This window comes from Crocuta crocuta, unplaced genomic scaffold (assembly GCF_008692635.1).
Source record: "Crocuta crocuta isolate KB4526 unplaced genomic scaffold, BGI_CrCroc_1.0 scaffold466, whole genome shotgun sequence".
NCBI lineage: Eukaryota > Metazoa > Chordata > Mammalia > Carnivora > Hyaenidae > Crocuta > Crocuta crocuta.
The window spans coordinates 4,850,309-4,869,038 of NW_027529672.1; the positions used below are offsets into that span (position 1 = coordinate 4,850,309).

General features: G+C 47.2%; 1 long non-coding RNA gene across 1 annotated transcript; it reads left to right on the forward strand.

The window, feature by feature from the left end:
- The first annotated feature begins 2,772 nt into the window (after positions 1-2,772).
- LOC144230604 (uncharacterized) lies at positions 2,773-5,598 on the forward strand. The gene is made up of 3 exons (XR_013334821.1): positions 2,773-3,279; positions 3,663-3,764; positions 4,520-5,598. It is a non-coding gene; the product is annotated as an uncharacterized LOC144230604 (long non-coding RNA).
- Positions 5,599-18,730: the final 13,132 nt, after the last annotated feature.

Consider the following 18,730-nt stretch of genomic DNA (forward strand, 5'->3'; position numbering starts at 1 on the left):
CTGGATGCCAAGTCCACTCCACCCGACCTGTCTCTGTGGGCCGCCCTCCGCGGCACAGCCCAGTTTCTCTGTGTCCCTGCCTCTCCACAATCCTTCACTGCCCCAGCCGCCTCCTGTCTTTATGCCCCATGAATCCCGGGCATCCTGCCATCCCATTACAGCCTCCTTCCGCACTCCCCTCTTCCCGGCCCCCCGCCTCCCCCTCCTCTGACCTCTCAGGCAGTTCCTGGCACCCCTCCAGGACCCCCTACCTTTGACTGTTAGAGTCTGAGGCACACAGCAGCTGTGACCGCCTCTCTGCTGGGCCCTGCCACCGGGCTGCACGGAAAGCTCACATGCTCTGGCTCTCAATGCACTGGGGAGCCTGCGTGCGCAGGGCTGCGGGAGCTCCCGGCCCAGCACACCGGGCCTGTGCTGGGAAAGTGTCCTTAAAGAGGACATGGAAGCCCACCCTGTGCCCACTCCCCGAAGTCACCACCGCCTCAAAGGACCAAGGTCCCGCGCAGGTTAAGTTGGAGGTTAAGCGTGTCTCCCATTGTTGCGTTTCCTCCCTGCTTAACTTTTGCCAAGTTGTAACCTTCAAGTAAGAGGCGTCACACAGACGCTGCCCTGGGGTGGGTGCCGCTCAGATCCGGGTTAGGGTGTCCTTAGACGCCACGGGGGAAGGACGGACAACGATATGGAAACGTGAACAGGGCACTGCTCCAGCTGTACTTTTAAAATAAAAGAACTCAGGGCACCCGAGGGGCTCAGTCTATTAAGCGCTGGACTTTGGCTCAGGTCGTGATGTCACGGTTCATGGGTTCGAGCCCCACATCTGGCTCTGTGCTGACAGCTCAGAGTCTGGAGCCTGCTTCCTTCTGATTCTGTGTCTCCCTCTCTTTCTGCCCCTCCCCCACTCACACTCTGTCTCTCTCAAAAACGAATAAAAATATTAAAAAATGGAAAAAAACAGAATAAGATAAAAGAACTCAAAGCAAACAAATAGGTCCGTTGTAAGAATCAAGTTATCGAGGTAATGTCGGAAGGAAAATTAGGAGAGCGTAGACATTTTTACAGGGACATTGGGCAGGGATGGCCCTGAGCCCAGAACCTTGTGAGTTCCGTGGAGCTTGATGGGTTACGGGTCAACGGCATCACCCCCAAAAATAAATCCTCCGCCCCTCCTTCTTGCTCCCTCCCCCGAACAGCGTTAAGTGTTGTTAGGGGGCTTTAAACTTCTTTTCTCCTTTCAACTCTGTAATTCCCCTCCTTTTTTTTTCTTTTTTTTTTTAAATACAAGGGGGAGCGAGGACTGAGCAATTTGATCTTCCACCAGATAGGAAGCAGGGGAACAAGGGCTCTTTGTCTCCACCCGAAGCCCAGGACTATGTCAATGCCAGAAGGCCATGGTGAAAAGGATGCTGTCAACATTTGGCCTCATTTGCATGTCAGGCTGCCTGCATATTGTGACCTGTGTGGAGGAATGCTGCGCCGCTATCCAGAAAATGCGCGTGCAGAGAAATGGCTGTCCTGGACCCTGACAGAGAGCAGACGCGGTGTGCGGCATCTCCCGAGTCCCTTCCTCCAACACTCGTCATTCCAAGCCCTGTTCAAGTACGTCCCCCGCCTCTGCTCATTGTCCCCTGCAATTCGAATAGCTGCCTCAGTTGTTTCTTTTTTCCTTCCTATTTAGTAGGTCAGCGTACACTTAAAAAAAAGTACTGACTTCCACCAAGTGCTGGAAAGGGGGCTGGGAAGCTTCCACAAAATATCTACTGCTGTTGCAGGTACCAGTGAGCTGTTTGGCTTGATCTGGGTGGTGTTTGAGCCCAGGATCTAGTTAGATCCCTGCCGGGTCATCCTTCTCCTTTTACAGTGAAGGTATTTTAAAGCTGGAAGTATTCTCTGTGTACTTGGAGAAGGGTTCTACAAACGAAGAAGCTGACTTTTCTAGTACCTTCTACCTAGTCCATTGTTGACCTAGAAGGACTGTGTTCTGACTCTCAGGCTACTTACTTCTGAACTTCAGTTTGTACCTTTATGAACTGATACTTGGCCAGAGATATCGTACATAAAAGTTTACAAGATTTTTTTTCTCTTAGTTTGATTGTTTTTTATTGTGAAATTATCCTGTTACCTTAGACATTATTTTTAGCTATATTGTATGTAACTTCCTTATTTTGTGGCATCAGAGGGTTTTTTTTAATTGTTGTTTTAATTTTCCCCCTTGTGAACCTTATATCTGAGTTCTGTATTCAAAGCTACAGGGAAAAAGACCTTTTCATACAAATGCAAGTTACAGAGAACGTCAGAAATAGGTGAGTTTCTTATGGCCTTGGTACCTCCCCCTGGATATAGTCTTGGTCAGAAATGAAAGTTAACAGGGTTGGTTTGTTTGTTTTGTTTTGTTTTGTTTTGTTTTTTTCCCCAGAGAGCGTGTCCTAACGTCCAGTTAAGCGCTTGGTTTCCACACAGGTAGCTGCTATCTGCCAGGATGTGGTGAACATGGTTCATCTCCCGATCGGATGGCAACCGATCACTTCCAAATATAGAGGATGTGATGGACGCCCAGGATGGGCCACGGCGGGAGACAGAACACGCGATCGGTCTATACCAGCTGCTTTAAGTGTGACCTCGCGGACAGCAGGGCCGGCCGCGCGGGCTGGTGAAAACACGGAACCGGATTAAAACCTGAACCACACAATGACCGGGCTGGCGAGGCAGCAATTCCGGGGCTGGGTGGGGGGGCGCCGTGAGCGTGCACACACTCTTCTCCGAATCTCTTTTCACGGAAATTCTCCTCCTTCACTTCCTCCCCCGTGGGAAGAGTTGGGTCTTGAACTCTTTGTGGAATCTTCAAACACATAATAAGAATTAATCACCATTAGTTCTCGATTTTAACAGCTGCCTGCTCCCTCGGTCGCCCGCGCAGCTGCACACTTCTCTCCCTCTGCTGACATCATAATCCCATTACAGATGGAAACTTGCACGCATAAAATGCAGATTTAAGCTGATTTTGAGACAACTTATACTTGTTAATTGCTCCAGTCTATATCGCAAGCATACAACCCCCGATTTCCTGAGGCAGGGCGGCTCTCCTCGCCCCAGCCCGAGTCCTTTCTTTCTCTCTCGGAGGGAAGTGTGGGCCACACCGCGCAGCCCTGTCTGGCAGCCTTCACTTCACTGAGGCATTTGTGGACCAGCGCTGTCCAGAAGTGGCATCTGTCCATCTGTGCCTTGCTCATCCCTGTCCCCAGAAGGCCGGGACTGGCAGCTAAGAAGACGTCCTGCAGCCAGGTGAGCCTGGGGGGCCCCGCCCGCTGCGCCGCTCTCTGCCCAGGGCCGGCCCTCGCTTTTCTCCGTAAGGAAGTCCAGGGCCCCTTTTCTTTTCTCTTTTCTTTCTTTCTTTCTTTTTTTCTTTTTTACAACCAATACTAGGACTAAATTCTCCCTTTTATTTTTTTTAAATTTTAAATAGTTTATTGTCAGGTTGGTTCCCATATAACACCCATTGCTCATCCCCACAGGTGCCCTTCAGGGCCCCTTTTCTTGACTTGCTAAGTCAAGTGGGAGAAGTTGGCTTCCTGGGTGGGTCTGTGCCCTTTTTCAACAAGACACTTGGTGGACACATCCCTCCCTGTCCCTTGAATTGTGTCTTGTTTTCCCGCAAATTTGTGCAGAGTCTGCAGCGTGATCCATGAATGTCCTCAACCTGCGTTGGCGCAGGGTATTGCATCTAGCGAAAAATAATGATCGGAAGCATTTGTGCGCATGAACGCGGGGTACGTGGGGTGTGCCCGTGAGCGCGGGGAGGGTGCGATGTGCGCGTGAACGCGGGGAGGGTGGGGTGCGCCCGTGAGCGCGGGGAGGGTGGGGTGTGCCTGTGAAGGCAGCGGCAGGGCTCTGCGTGTTTTGTCCCTGATCTGAGACACTGGCGCATAGGTTTGCTGCCATCAAATGATGTGTAGGTAACTATTTTGTCTTCTAGCAAATTGTAACATGCGTAGAGGGACACGGGGAGGAGTTCTTTTTCAAAATCTACATGTTAAAACAGTAAGTTGATTTTCACTCAGGACAATCTGGGGGATTCTGTACATGAATTCCAGCGTGAAACAGACTCACGGACACCTTAAACCACAAAAAGATGTCCTGTTTATGTTTTGAAATGGTTCTGAGTGAATTGCTTTTTAGGTTAAAAGGTTCTTTTTCTCCCCCAAGTCTTTACTCCAGTGATTTTTTGCAGCCCCATCTGCTGTTCATTAGTGGAAGTGTTAAGGAATATGAAAAGCTTGGAGGTTTTTCCTTATTTCCAGCAGCATTTAGGATTTATTTCATGAAGATTCATACCTAGAAAAATCAGTGACTATGTCTTTTGATGACTGAGCTACAGGCCACTATGAGGCAGGACTGCTTTTATGAAGGGTGATCTCAGAAGTCACCAGAGCCCCCAGATATTTGGTACCACTCAGCAAGTATGCGAGCCCTCTTAGTTTCAGGCTATATGGATCTGATGGCCGACACTTCTTTCCCTTGGCAGCTATGACATCAGAATGAATTCCTGAGCCCACAAATATGTCCTTCATCCCACATTAATCTTAGAGGTCATTTGGATAGAAAACAATGGTAGCCTTCCCTGTGCGAAGACTGGTTTTGGCAAGCTTGCCTCAGTGGCCCTCACGAGAGGGAATCGGGCTCTCGGTTCCATCTCTGAGCCTCTTTCAGAGTGGGGAGCTCCTGAAGGTGAATCCCAGAAAGCCCCAGACTCTCATCCGTTGGCGTTCCCCATCACCACCTGCCGTCGTCATGCAGGAGTTCTTCCAAGAGTGTGATGAATTGCCAGGCCCATCATGCCGATGATCAAAGGATGTGGTGCCCCAGCTTGGGCTTCAGCTGAGTCAGGATTATTCAGCCTGAGTCGCCAAGTGTATCTTCCTCTGGCAGAATTTAAATGGACCTGGCCTTAGATCGACGTCCCTTGGACAGCCTCCTTCTCCCTGGTCTTCAGGCTCCTGGCCCGCCTCCCGCTGTCCTTGCCACGGAGCTTCACGTCACCAGGTGGGTGACTTTCCCTTCACATCCCACCCAGAACTTGATCATTCCGCGTCCATACTGCAGAGCCGTGATCCCGCCTTTTAATAACAACTGGCAGCACGAGAGCATTTCTTGAGCTGGAAGACAGTTGAACGGTTGAACTGTCCTACAATATGTGCATAAATGTTGGCACGAAGTTTGCTGCTTTCCTCTCCAACGTGCGCTCTTATTGCAAGGACTCATGCCAGTTCAGAGCAGGCCTTCGCTGAAACTCGGCCTGCCCGGGCTGTAGGGTTTTTAGGAGAGATTCCTTAAGCCAACACTCCTTGCTTGAAGTGGGGACACACTTTGGACACAGTGGAGGGAAGCCTGGGACTAGGCGTGCTCACGGCCAAACCCAGCTCTGGGGGCCTCATCATACCTGTGTCAGCTGGTTGCCAAAGAACAGTAAACTTCGTCTCCACACGCACAAAATCTGTTTACTAAGCCCTCCTGGCTGTGCCCTGTGTGAGCCAACTGTATAACTCCTGTTCGTTAGCGCACTGCTTAGACAGTTATGAAAACTAATAACGACTTCGTTTTCTTTTCTCAATTAAATGTCATCTTGCATTCCACTGACATTCCATGTGAAATTTGGTTTTGCTTCTGAATCCGGGGCCAAGGAGAGCTCTCCTCATTTGGTCTAGGGTGGGGTGGGACGGGAGAATGCAGGGGTTGACAGTGCGGGGTGGTAGGGCAGCCCCGTTGGCTGGAGCTCAGCGCAAGGCTGGATAAAGACCCAGGGTGGCGGGGGTGCGTCTTTATTCTGTGTCTCTGCAGTTTCCTCGAGATTGCAGAGAAGCCTTCGGGTAATTGGGTCCTTGGAATTCATGTACCTGGGCCGTTCACAGTGGTTTGTATTTTACTCATGTCCGTTGGCTTTCCCAGGTCCCTTTCGGTTCCGTGTTCTTAGCCCTGCAGCAATGCTCTTTCAGCCAGTCGGTAAACGTGCGGTCCCTCCGGCTCATGCACAAATGCCAGTGCATGGATTGGCCATTAAGAAAACCTGTTATGGGAGATGTCGCCGTCCTTCTGGGAAGGAAGTACGTCCCCAGTATGCTGTCCCCTGCTCTTCCATCCTAGGGTTATGACTCTTGTGTCCCTTGGAAGCAAATCTTTTGATTTTAGTGATGTGTGCTATCGCTTCATCCCTTTGTGCTCAGTGATTTGTCTGTAAGTCTCCATTAATGCCTCTGATTTCATTTCACACCCAAGCAAACTGGAATCCTTTGTGGGTCCACAAAAAGAAGTGGGTGCACTCTGGGACCATCACACCTTGGTAACTGGAACAGCCTCGGAGGCCAGGCTGGTGGTGGGTGGGTCCTGACTGCCTGGAGCTACTGTCGTTTTGGTCTGGGTGCAGGGGGACCCACGGGCCACTGGGTCTGTCATGAGGGCGATGGATGAGTCGGTAGCCTTCTGTGACTCTTGGGCTGTCTGCCCTGTCAAGTTGACCACCAACTTGACACAAAAGTTTCCAGAAAGCATTTGTCTGGCCCCAGGATTGTCTAGACAGTGTGAGAAACTCCAGTTCTCTTCATGTAGGTTGGAACTCTCAGGGTAGGTCCTTCATTGAAGAAAGAAATTAAATTCCTCTGAAGGGAAAGGTCTGAGTCACATTTCCCAAGAATGGAGTCAGAAAAAAGGAAGATACATAAACCTCACCGCTGGATTTAAAAATCAGAGGGGCGCCTGGGTGGATCAGTCGGTTGAGCGTCCCACTTCGGCTGAGGTCATGATCTCATGGTTTGTGGGTTCGAGCCCCACGTTGGGCTCTGTGCTGACAGCCAGCTCAGAGCCTGGAGCCTGTCTTCAGATTCTGCATCTCCCTCTCTTTCTGACCCTCTCTGGCTCACGCTGTCTGTCTCTCTCTCTCTCTCAGAAATAAATAAAACATTAAAAAAAATAAATAAAAATCAGAAAGGAAGGAAAGAAGAAAGGGAAAGGAGAAGGACAGAAGGGAAGAGTAAGGGAAAGAAGGAAGGAGGGAAAGAAGGAAAAAAGAAGGAAGGAAGGAAGGGAGGGAGGGAGGGAGGAGAACAAGTGAACTGAGGAAACTCACTAGAGACACATTCGTACTTTATATTTTGTTATTTTTGTGGATACCATTTTTAAGTAATAGTCACTACTTCTTGGATTTGTAATGCTCTTTTAATGAAATTTGCAATTAAGTCAATAGGAATAATGTGGGATGAACTCAATGTAATTTCCATTGTCCAACTTTCAGATTATTATATCACTTTTAATGATTTATTCTATGCAACTCAAAATATAAATAAATGCATAAACTCACTTTGATGTAATCGTTCACGAAACAAGGGTTATAATTAAAATAACCACTTGTCAAAACTTCATTAACACTTTGGTCTCCAACAAAATTGGAGTGAATCACCAGTGAGGACAAACATCTCTACCATAGTAAGAGAAAGATCCATCTTTTAATATAGTAGGAGAAATCTGTGGCATTAGCTATACTTCATGAATTTAGGTAAATTTATCACCAACCTCCAGAAGCATCTTGATTATGAAGTTCCCAGCAGACAGTATCAGAAGGAAAGACTCAGCATCCATTGGCTGAAAGAATGGGTGATTTCTGGGGCACCCGGGTGGCTCAGTTTGTTAAGTGACTGACTCCCAATTTTGGCTCAGGCCATGTTCACAGGGTTCATGAGATCAAGCCCTGCATCAGCCCCTGCACTGACAGCACAGAACCTGCTTGGGATTCTCTCTTACTCGTTCTATCTCTGTCCCTCCCCTGCTCATGAATGTTCTGTCTCTCTCTCTCTCGAAATAAATAAACATAAAAAAAAAAAAAGAATGGATGATGTCTGAACCGTTAAGGACTATAAAGACTAGGTCCAATCCCATCATGCCTCAAACATGTGGCTTTCTGTAGTTTGTTTCCACTGAGATGTAATTGACATATAATGGTATGTAACTTTAAAGTATACAGTGTGTTGATTTGATACATTTATAGATTACTATACGATTTCCACCAGTTGCTGCTCTATCGCATCACCTGATTATCATTTCCTTTTTGTGGTGAGAACATTTAAGATCTAGTCTTTTAGTGACTGTGAAGTATATAACATAGAACTGTTACCTGAAATCACTATACTGTACATTAGGTCCCCAGAAGTTATTCATCTACTAACTCTGCAATTTTATCTTGGCAGTGGCTTTTTAGGAGCTTGGTACAATAGGCTGGAAAGTTGAATAATGCATTGCTAGTTTATGCCAGAAAAGTACCAAGAAAACAGTACCTATCAAGATTTTGAGTGGATTCGAGGTGACACAGGAAAAACTTAGTATCTGACATTGGTGTTCGCTCGTCCAGCGCTGGTCCGGCACGTGTGCGCGGGGCTCCATGCCAGGAGCTGGGAGTCCTGTGGTGAGCAAGAAGAAAAGCCCCTATGCTGTCCTCCGGAAGCTTCTAGCTGGAATCTGTTCACATGAATCTTAAAGAAGTCTGAACATCCGTGCACTTTATACAGTCTCCCCCCACATTTGCTTCTAAACATACAGTAGAGAAACTATTGGTGACATAATTGTGTAAAGGACAGAAAACACATCTCACTAGCAACGATTCAAACATCTTCCTGACACAGCCGCTATATCCACTCTTTAAGGGATTCCAATAATTATTGAAAACTGATGTCAGTGCACAGAAAGGAATACATCAGGGAAGGGGATTCCATGGAAATTCAGAGAAACTAGGCTTCACGTTCCTTGTTAGCAAAAGGAGAATGGTTTTCTGACCATTGGGCTCAGTTCTGTAGAAGTGGCCGACTCACTGGGATGGCCTTCATTCTCTTTAATTTGCCTCTTGAACAAATTAAATTATAGGCACGGTCAGAGCTCGACAAAGGCTGTTTGTATGCTGGGTAAATAACAAGCCATGGTTCGGTTTCCTCTTTTGTTCTCAAGACTGCCAGCCCCATGGGCAGATGCTCATGAGTGCCGGTGCTGTGGTCCTCTCCGCCGGTCTTCAGCTGTGTGTCCAGGCTGTGGTCACCCATGGGCGTCCATCAGACACTTGTCATACAAGTCCCCAGTGTCCCGTGGGCTTCTGGAGGTCCTTCCAGAATAGGCGTGGATCTTGGCCCGTAGCCGCCCCTCTTTGGTTAAGGGGTAAACTTGAGACGTTTTAGATTTTGTCGTATTTTACATGTCATGTCAGTGTCCTCTTGTCGACCGAGTTGAAAGAGACCATCATCTGGGCCTTAGAAACTCGGAGATCTGAGGTGAAGACCTAGAGTAAACAATGCTGACTGTCAGCATGTTCTTGTGTTAAGAAGTCTACTTCCCATTTATTCCTGGTGACTGAAAATAGTAGACCCGTTCAAAGTCACGGCTATCTTTTGGAGGCTGCAACATCAGAAGATGATCAGGTGGCAACTGTCTCTAGTCCCTTATTCAGCAGTCACTTTTCATTTTTATGTGTTGATCAAATACACTTTTTTGGGTCTTCTTTTGCTTTTTCCCCAGACTGGAGTGCTTAAGAATTCCTGACAGCGAGCCCGTTGAAAGGACAAATAACCTCAATTGCTTCCCAATGGTCTCCATCACCTCAAGCCCAATACCCGCCTACTAGACACATGTAGACACACCACACGCCTACAGCCATACATCTCTGTGCATCTCCCTTAGATAAACATTTACGCAGACACACACACACACACACGTACAGGTATGTACGCACACCTATAAATAAATATGCACACACGCATATATTATGCTTGAAGAGCCCATCCAAAGGGATTTGCTTTCTTTTTAATATTTTTGAAGACTGCTTTATGATCCTGTTGACCTGCTTTTAGTGGGAGCTTAGCTTTCAGCAAAGGTAATTAAATTATAAAATCACTGCTGCAATCATCAAACTACTCATAAAATAAGAAATGAAAAAACAAACCTGAAATAAAAATCTTGCAGGCTTCCCTTCTTGTGATATTGCTCCCTGATGTTAATTACATTTAAATGGGTGAGTACTATTTTGGTATCATTCATACGCCTCCAAAAGTACTTTCCAGTTTATCATACCTGTCAACCTCGGTGCATCACAGGCTAATACTTTATTAAGAAAAAAATCATTAGGGAGCCGCTGATCCCATTTAAGTACATTGGGCAGAATGTAAGACTAATTAAAAAGCATATTTTTACATTATTAATTTCTGAGTTTCACACTTAATGAATGTGAAATGACAGGGCTACTATTTTTACATTCAGGCACTCTGGGCTTTCCAGTCGGGGGAATTAAATTCTGGGGATTTTTGCAAAGATGTTGCTTGAGAGATATGTTTTCAAGGAAAGTAAGCTTTTCAGCTATGCCTTTTCCTAGGAAATTATACTAAAGCACATAACAGCCACTTAAAAAGAGTAGTTAAATAGATGTTATTTTTTTCATCATACTGCCATAAAAGTATTTTAGATGAGGTATAAAATATGGTTTTTAAATGATATTATGATTTGCAAACACTAAAAAATAATTGCAGTGCAGTTGAGAGAGAGAAAGCATCTAATCTTTATTGTGTAAGACAATGTGATAAAATATTTTACAGCCAAAACCTCATTTTGCATCTGGAAAATTGTGTAAACTGATGGGGAAAAATCTCATTAAAACTAAAGGTTATTTTTTTTAATATTCTCAGAACAAAGCAACACATTACAACTGCATTTTCCTTTCCCCCCCCCTATTTATTAAATCAGACAGTCGAACGAGCGCCCAACATTCACTATAAATAAAGAAATAAAATGACAAGACCAATGCAGAAGGACAAAGATGAATTATGTCAGGTCAGGACGCCAAAGATCCATGTTAAGAACGACGGTGGGTGTTCCAGAGGCTCGTTAGCTGTATTCAGTTGCAGGGATGCATTATTAAGTATTAGGTGTTACATTACTTAAAACTCCGCCGGCTGAACGCTGCGTTCCTTCCTGAGCGGCTGCACACAGCCCGTTTTTATAGGGCTGTACACGGAGGAGGAGAGAAAAAAATCCTTTCTTTTTTCCTTTCTTTTTCAAATGTGCTTACAATTACCTCTCTGTGTTTTTATTGTCTTTTTACAAACCACAAAACTCACACTGGAGGCAGAGCTTAACTACTGAGGCTTTCCTCATGTAAATATTAGGAAATTACATTTGTACAAACTGCAGGGCTTTGTAAATGGGGGTTGGAGTGTCTCCAACACAAATTAATCAGGATAAAGTTGCTCTGTGTTGAACATGACCATAGTTTATTTTCTTAAAGTATTAATTTGTCAACAGCTTCCCTGCTTCGGCTCGGCTCATTTGGAGGGCAGAGAAGGAAGACACATTTGTAGCGCTCACTGCTTTTCACCTTGTGGTTTTAGGAACGGATTGCAGTTAATCAAAACAAAAGTGAGCTTAATTTTTCAGGATTAATTTTCATAGAAACGTCTGATATCACATGACAGGGATGTGAATATACACGTAGGTGCTTCAAAAAGCCTTGTTTTCAGCGGGAAAAAATGAAACTGATCGAGTTCGATGCTGAATAATTGATGTTATGTTGTGTTTTTAAAGATTTCCAAAAGAAATGCTTTTGGAGTCTTCACCTCTAATGTCTGTTCCTTGTAAAATCCACTCACTCGGTGGGCCCCTGGCCGCGGCGGCAGGAGGGTTACACTCAGCAGCCCACGCCTCCTCGGTTCCAAAGACACTGTGGTATTTTTAATTATATCTCGATTTTCTTAAAATATGTGTTCCTTCTTACGTTTCTGGAATGGAGAAGTGTGCGTAATGACCTCTATTTTTTCAGCGTTGCCAAAACAAATTAAGGAAAATGTTCAGCTCTCCCCTTGCCAAATGTTTTAATGCTTTTCCATGAAAGCAAACCTTATTTGTAATGTATATTACACCTGAAGTAAATAACGTGTCCTGTCAGAGGGCGAATGCTATTGTGCCACCATGAAGAGTTAGCTGTTCTGTTTTTGGTCAAAATAGATCCTATGAAGGATTGCGTCATTCTCAGAGCACATTCATCTGCGTGGTGATAAACAGTCCGCGCGTGAATCCAACCCACTGATCGCGATGTAACATCCAAAATACAGTGAATTCATGCCTTTTTGAACCACCTGCTGATTAGCTCCTTCTTAAAAAAACAAACAAAAAAACCAAGCATTACATTGACCAGGTCTCAAAGCTAACGCAAACGAACTCTCAAAAAAATCCCACTTTAGGGGCGTCTGGGTGGCTTAGTCAGTTAAGCATCCGACTTTGGCTCAGGTCATGATCTCGCGGTTCGTGGGTTCGAGCCCCGCGTCGGGCTCTGTGCTGACTGCCAGCTCAGAGCCTGGAGCCTGTTTCAGAGACTGTGACTCTCTCTCTCTCTGACCCTCCCCTGCTCATGCTGTCTCTCTCTCTCTCTCTCCTAGAAATAAATAAAACATTTTAAAAAAATCCCACTTTAATTTTCCCACCTAGGATTAAGGTATTATTTTGATAGACTCCACCGCCATCCTTTCTGCTTCTCCCAGCCCTCCGCACCACACATGTGTGCAAGCAGCAAGCCCACTCTAGAGCAGGCCTGGTTGGGGAGAGGGGCAGGGGTCTCTCCCCCCACCCCGCCACCCACAACTCAAGGAAGGGCCTGGCCAGACAGCCTATTTCCAAGGAAGATCGCCTTTAAGACGGTTAATAAGAGAGAGTTCTGCACATCCGGATGGACCGGCCCGCATCACCTCCAAGGTGTTCTTGGGTTGTTTATGTTAACACACATCTTCAAATATTATTGACATTCCCCTTGTAATATTAGTTTGCATTTACCTCATTCACCGTTTTATTATTCAAGATTCCCGTCGTTGCCAAGTATTAATCAATGTATTCTGCCGCTCAGTTGGGCCAGCTGTACAGAACAGGGCGCCCCTAGGGTTAACACAGTCAAGAACGAGAAAAGTGTTTCAGACATGTACACAACATGTGCTTTACTATTATCATGAAATGAGGTGAACTGGGACTCTATACATATGGATTTTGAATTGCATAAATTTTGATTGATATCACTTGAAGACTGAGGCTCTGAAAGCCTAGATTTTGTGAAAGACGATACACAGGCCAGCTATTACCACATATAATCATACCAGGAAAAGTATCTGAAATGAGCAAGGCAGCTGGCTTTTAAATAGCTAAAACATCACATCAATACTTATTGTGAATAATGGAAAAAAGAGGTAAAAGATGTTGACCCCTGCCTGACAGGAACATGTTCAGAAAGTAGAACGGGCCCCCTGGGGGCGGCCCCTGCCCCACAGTAGCTGCCAAGCCCTCCTCTTCCTCTCTCTCTCTCTCTCTCTCTCTCTCTCTGCCTCTCTCTAGGTCCCCTCCCCCTTCTCCAGCCTCCGCCCCCCCTCCCTCTTTCCCTCTCTCTAAAAAAAAAAGTAAATATTTTTTTGAACATTAAGCCACTACGGACAAGCGGCTAGAAAAAGAATTTTCACAAATTCAGGAAACACTTGAGAGGTAAAACCAACATCCTGAGACAGAAGACAGGCCAGCTTTTGACACCAGGTTGGACCTGTGAGGCCGAAAACCTCCAGCCAGGAAGCGCTGGCCACCGGGTCAGGGCTCCAGGGGCCCCGCGCTAAGGCAGAGAGCGCAGAACTTTCCATGCACCACCGAAACCAACAGGCCTCTTCATGGGAAATTGGCTGAAAATGTGCTGACCGGCATAAAACTTTTATTGGAGCCGAGGACAGAAGGCCGAACTCCCGGGGAAGGGCGGTGCGGGGAGGGCGCAGCCCGGACGCAGAGCTCAGCCGGCCGCCCCAGCCTCATCTTTGGGGTTCGGCCGCCCAGAGGTGGGGGGTCCCGACCCCCAGCCCGCGCCCCCCGCAGAGCGCGCCGTCTGTCTGGGCTGGGGCGCCCGAGGTGGGAGGGGACCCCGAGACCTGGGGAGGCCTGGGGGCTGGGGCAGGGGGAGGGGCGCGCCGACTCTCCCTCCCGCGCAGCTCGAAGCGGGGGCGACTTTCTGGAGGGGGAAAGGGACATAAATCAGGAAATTAAAAAAAAAAAAGTTTCTGCACATTTTCAAAACCCACGTTGCGCTCTCTGAGGCCCTTTTCATTTTAACCAAATCAGGGGGAACTTGTCCTCACAGCGGCGAGGCAGATGGAACAATAAATCACAGGCGCCGTTGACTGCCTGCAGTGCGCTCTCCACAGCTGTCACTTTTTTGTCTCTTTGGTTTTAGCTGACATGGTTTGAGGTCCACTGTGAACCAATCTGGACTTTTTTCTACAGTCATATCCATCAAGGCGGCCAGTGGCCATCAGCGCGCCGCGGCCATCGATCGGTGGCCCCTGCGCCCCGCGCGCGGCGCCGCCCGATTCCTGGGCGAGTTTGGGGAGGGAAGCACCTCGTCTGCGCGCATTTTCCCCTCTTTCCCCCCCTCCCCTTTGCCTCCAGCTACGGCTGTGATTTTCCGAGCAGTGTCGGCTAACGTTATTAAAGTTGCATCACGGTAGATACAGAGCAAAGCAGATAACGGGCTGGGCGCGCGGCGCGGGCCTCGGTGCCTGTTGTTGTTTTTCAAGTGCGCGAGGCGCCGAGAAGCTCGGAGTTTCCAACTCGTTGCTTATTTTGCAAAGTAAACAAGCAAATGTTATGTGCATAACCTTAGCTGTCTCGCTAAAGGTCAGCGCGCCCCTGCTCATTTCCCGGGCTGCCTTTTGGGGGCACTCTGATGCCGGGGATCTCCTCCTCCGGTGTCGGGAAACCAGCCGGCGCTCGCCTAACAAAAGACTCAATCTACAAAGGCTGCAAAACAAAAACATTGATTACATTTGAACTGGAGCGCGGAAGTTTACTTCGGTGTGTAAAAATATCAGCCCAGGGAGCGCTAAGTAGGGAGCAGGCTGGGCCTGGGGCCCGGCCGCCCTGCGCCCCGCGCCTTCCCCAAATCTTTCTTGGAGAGGCGGATGGCCCACCGGGCAGGCTCCGGCGGTAGTCGCCCAGGACCGGACGCCACTGAAAATTCTGGAGATGGAAGGCGAGGGTGAAAACGTTCCGTTTCCAGTTTCTCTTAGAATTGCATGTTCTCCCAAAGTGGCGTCTCGCCCTTAAAATCGTTGACAGCACTTTCGTGTGAGCAGAGATAATGTCACACACGGAGGCAAGTTTGAACTCGAGAAAGAGCCAGCAAGGAAAAAAAAAATTATATGGGGGCATAGGGAGCTCACAGATACACAATTTTTTAACAAAATGGCTGCTTAAAAATCCCCAGTTAGGTCAGGTTAAATTTATTATATTCTTTTATAGCTGAACTCCATGATTTTCACTTGAGGTGACAGCTGAAATGCACCAGAAACCTTTGGAATTTCAGTACTATATATTACTATGAGGAAGAAAATAAAGTTCTACCATTAGAAGGTAGGTGCTTGCCTTAAAATGTTCAAGGGCTGGGGGGGGGAGATGTTAATTTTTTCCTGCAATCCTTTTTTTTTTTAAAGTATGAATGAATTACTGAGTGGAACAGTCAGGTAGGCATAATATAAACATAGCTATGAAACACTGCCCTCCATCCAGATTGGAAATGTTCAGGTTGTTCTAATACAATAAGGAAGTGTTACTTTTATTTTTAAGCGAAAACACCTAATTTGGTTAATGTGTATTTTTATCCTTATGAAGAGTGTCCTCTGGGCAGGCGTATTTGTGCTGTGAGCACCGCTGGTCAATGAGAAGATCCACCAGGACAAAGCATGACCCTTTTTATACAAATCTGCCTATGGCTGTGCACAGTTCAAGTTCAAGTGAAATGCAAGGGGAAGGATTTTTTTTCCGGCAAAGCCCTTCCATTTTGAGAGGACTCCATTCACACTGTTCCTTTTGTAGCTTTCCTGTTATAATCACCTCTGACTTTAGAAAATGGATTACACGCGGAATCCACCCTTGAAACAGTCTGTGTGCCCAGTGGCAAATACTTTGCACTGTGTCAAGTGTTTGCGGTAGATTTTGTGACCCTCTGTACCTTCCAGGCAATCACAGGAAAGGGTATCCCTTCAAGTTCCAAGAAGGCCATCAGCAGATGCCCGGAAGGAATTCCCCCGGGCTGCTCTCTGCTGGGTGGAAGTACGAAGTTGCACACTGCATTGTCCTCACAGCACGGGGCTGGGCAGCCCTGCCTCGCTCCTCTGCAGGTCAGGGTGCTGCTCCCTGAGCCACTTCCAGATGCTTCCGCCTTACCAGGATGTAGCCAGCATCTGGCCAAACTGTGGGGTTGCAGGGTAAAGCAGTGTTATTTCAGCAACAACGGAGTGCAAGAAACCCAAAACTAAAATAATACCAAGAATCGAATGCAAGGAGTGGACTAAGGCCACATTTCCTCGTTCAAATTCACTGAAAATTTGGCAGAAGCCGCTGGTTATCACAATCCAGAGGCAGAATCCTGAAGGTCAGGTGTCTGGAGGTGCCATCTGTATGTATATAAATGCAAGGAGTTGATTTCCCATCCCCGAGAAAGACATGATAACAGCTTCAGCCTTTTTCGCTCTCAGAGTGCATTTGGGCACAAAGAGTTGAGGGAAAGGAAGAGGCTGCCTTGCATTCAGCCCTCGCCACAGAGCCACAGAGCCACAGGGCCACAGGGCCACAGAGCTTTCCACTTGTTTTCCCAGCAGACAGGGGTGTGCTTAGTGGCAATTAAGGAATCCTCTGGTTCGCACTGCTTGTTTTTCAAATCACACAAACCGTTAAAAAAAATAAACTAAACAACCCTTGCCATCAACGTGGCCTGTTTGCCTGCTTTTGCTTCCGTCCTTAAATCTGCGTCCTAAATGCTTGGCGTTGTCTGCTCCCGATGAGATTGTATTTTTCCCTGTGGCCTGAAACACTCCCAGATGATGCCGTTGAGGGATAAACCCTCCCTGTGGCCGTGCTATTGTTTTAGTTCTATTTTTCACTTGACTCCAACCCTTAGTTTAGAAAGACCAGGACAGCAGAGGGTCACTGGAGCTTGATTTTTCTTGCACCTTTCATCCCGAGGATAGGATTTTAACTTGCTCCTTTAACCAAACAGTTCAGTGCCTCTTAGGGCTGGAGAGAAGCACCTCCCAGCGATTCTGCTTATGGACAACACCACTTCTAGATTGTCAACTGAATTTTGCACAGTCTCCCTCCTTTTGATTGCTTTTCTTTTATGTGCTAAATTCACAAGAGGAAAAAAGAATATTCTTTAAATGTCTGGGGCGGGGGGCGCCTAGGTGGCTCAACTGGGGGGCATCCGACTTTGGCTCAGGTAATGATCTCGCAGTTCACAAGTTTAAGCCCCGGGTCGGGCTCTGTCCTGACAGCTCAGAGCCTGGAGCTGCTTCGGATTCTGTGTCTCCCTCTCTCTCTGCCCCTCCCTCACCTGTGCCCTGTCTTTCTCTGTCTCTCAAAACTGAACAAACATTAAAAATTAAAAAAAAAAAAATATCTGCACTTCTGTCTGTGGAGACATAAGACTTAAAGAGGGACAGATTTCTCCTGGTTTAGGTCTTCAAAGGAGCAAAAAAAAAAAAAAATTCCTTAAGCTTTTTTCTCATGTCACTTAAATCACTCACTATTATTTATTAAGTATAAATCCTGCTATGTGCTTCTAAGGGTAATATCCAGGAATAGGAAAAAGAAAAGGAATTTACAAATACGTGTTATCCAGGAGGAGTGATTACGGCGGACCTCAGTATAATAGCCGGGTGACATCGACACCTTGTGGGTGACGCGCCCAGGTGACCAGGTGACCTGGGCGGCCTTCTCCTTTCAGGAACCGCAGCCTGGCTTGGCTGACCCTGTGAGTGGGCTGGCGGTGGCGTTGATAAATTATTCCCATTTCCTCTATTTCTTTTAAAACAACACAACTAGCTGTGGTGAGGAATCACATGTCTTTGTTCCAGAGGTTTCTCTAAAGCGGGTGTCAAGTGGGGAGGCCTGTTTTTGCAGAGCCTTTTCCACCCAGCCTCAACAAGGGAGACGGGCGTTACCATGCGCCCGCCTGGTCTGCAGGCATCGCTCCATCTGCAAGAAGTGGAGAGTCTGTAACTGTGATGAGAACTGACCGGAGCACCGAGCCTGCCTTTCCCTCTGCTCTATTTGAATATCTTAAGTACAGAGTGGCTGCGAGCAAAACAAAAACTTGTCATGTGCCCAGGTGACATTTTGTAGCAAACAAGCAAATCGCAATCCAGGAAGTGTTGTATTTTATGCCAACAACAACCTGACAGTTTTCTCTGTAAAGAAAACATGACACTTTTCCAAATATCAGAGGAGGCGTCCACTGCTCAGGGGACTCCTGTCCTGTCACTGAACGGGAAGGTCGCGGGCTGGCTTCATGATTTCTGTGGCTTCAGAATGTGGTGGTGGAGGGTTTGCACGCGAAGTGCTGTAGGCTAAGGGAAATCTGCCCCTTCATCTCTGAAAGAAGTGACAGGAGGAAAAAGGTCCTGTGTTGACAGCAGTAACCTCTAGGTTTACAGAATCCGCCCTAAGCAACGGGAAGCAAAATTGCCCATGTTAATGTGTGGCCAGCGAGGTCCCAAATTTGCACGGGATGGGATGCAGGCGGCCCCTGCCCCGTTCTGGGCACTACCCTGGGCCCTGGCAGGAGGAATTCTTACTATGGGCAAAGAATCATGTTTCCGTAACAGCTTCGGACCCCGTGTATCTCTCCACCTCCACTCTGCGCTGG